General features: G+C 40.5%; 1 protein-coding gene across 2 annotated transcripts in view; it reads right to left on the bottom strand.

Annotated features, from left to right (window-relative positions):
- The window catches only part of tagln (transgelin), a 6,578-nt gene extending 5,794 nt beyond the window's left edge, over positions 1–784 (bottom strand). The window contains exon 1 of one of the 2 annotated variants that reach the window (XM_079609121.1): positions 509–784. The gene's annotated coding sequence lies outside the window, so the exon portion shown is untranslated. The remainder of the gene's footprint in view (positions 1–508) is intronic. The other variant, XM_079609120.1, reaches the window with a different exon arrangement.
- Between the last annotated feature and the right edge of the window lie 903 nt (positions 785–1,687).

Raw genomic sequence — 1,687 nt, 5'->3', positions numbered from 1 at the left:
AGTACTTGCTTCAATATTTTCTAATGCAATGACATTTGACACTTTTGTAAGTGTCACGGAAGTGTCCATTTACTTTTGGGAGGCATTGCATTGCATTTCTTTGTAATAATTATGATTTAGCTTGTATGCCTTCTTTTCTCACCCCAGTCTGAGTGGCCTATATTGGACTGGATAAAAGATCGTAGGACATGTATATAAATAGACTGGGTCTGCATTAGCTGTTAGTGAAGAAAGATATGTGGTTGATAATCGTTACAAACTTTACAATTCAGGTAAATTCACACTTTAAAATGTCATAACAAAGAAGCTCATGCAACAGTTCAAAAGTTCAAATAATACTGAAACACTGAAATGAACTCAGTAATAAGCTAGTTTATCAGGTCTGAACATGTTTTCCCTTTTTAACTGTAGATTGTGCATGAGATTACTTCATATCATCTACAAGGCACAATAATCAGCAACATAACTGACGGAAAGGTCTCTGATCACATATGAAAAACATACTTACTCTAGTGAAAGTGAAGATGACCTTGTCCTTCGTGCAGTCGCCAGTCAGCCTGGAGCTGTGGATTCAGTGTGCGAGCGTCTAGATGCAGGAGTTCAGCAGAGTCGTCCCTGTTGCTGTTTCAGGAGTACATGTCTTTACCATTAGAGAAGTGAAAAACAAGGCGTTCAGTGCGGGGGCAGAGAAAAGGAAATTGACACCTTAAAAGGACAGTCTTTTCCTCAAGCCCTCCCTCCTCTCCACTCAGCACAGGTTTATAGTTCGGCCCGTTGTTAAAGCAAAGCCTTATTTGGGAAGAGGCCTGGGTGAGGACAGGATCCAAGCCAAGAGCCTTTAGTTTGGTCAGAGACAGAATTCTCCAAATACCACATCAGTGCATCAGCTCAGAGAAACAGAAAGGCTGTGCTAATGCTGCACGGTAGGGGATGAAGCTAGGGAATAAGCAGAGGGCTTCACGTTTAGACAGGGACATAAATGGAATAGTTTGACAGATGTGTAGTTTTTCAGAGACATCTGTCAGCAGTTTGGTGTATTTGCTCTGGGATGTAGATGTAGAAGGAAAGAAGAGCAGGAGTGCTTCGGCTGAGATGAATGATTTACTGACACTTCGGAAGCAACCATCAACAAGGCCTTCTATGTACAAAACACTCCCTAGTGTGCGTTCAATATTACATCATCTAATGAGTATGTTATAGCTAATGTTGAAAACATGCAATGCTATACTCTTATTTTTACTGACCATTCAATCTACATTTATTTTGTAATCTCAACAATGTCTTTTAATCTCAAGTTTTCCACAAATGTTTGTTCTTAAAAAAACGTCAGCTTTACTTCTGGGATATCTTTTGATTTGTAATGATATATGATAAAACTGGTATCATCTGAATAATCAGACTCTCGTTATCCCCATTTACTTCTACTGGACCCACAAACACTGCAGCTATGGGACAGTGTATTAGCTGATATGACTTTGAAATGTGAGGTTTCCATGTTTTACAGGGACTTTCCATAAACACAATGGAGCAAGGGGGGACCAAAAATGTCCCCACTAGGTAAAAACACACACACATACACACGCACACACGCACACACGCACACACACACGCACACACACACACACACACACACACACGCACGCACACACACACACACACAGCTGGTTTTTGTGATGTAAAAGTGAGA

Source organism: Phoxinus phoxinus, assembly GCF_949152265.1.
Source record: "Phoxinus phoxinus genome assembly, chromosome: 4".
Taxonomy (NCBI): domain Eukaryota; kingdom Metazoa; phylum Chordata; class Actinopteri; order Cypriniformes; family Leuciscidae; genus Phoxinus; species Phoxinus phoxinus.
The sequence above is the reverse complement of the archived record's forward strand: the minus strand, read 5'-3'. Positions and strand labels throughout refer to the sequence as shown.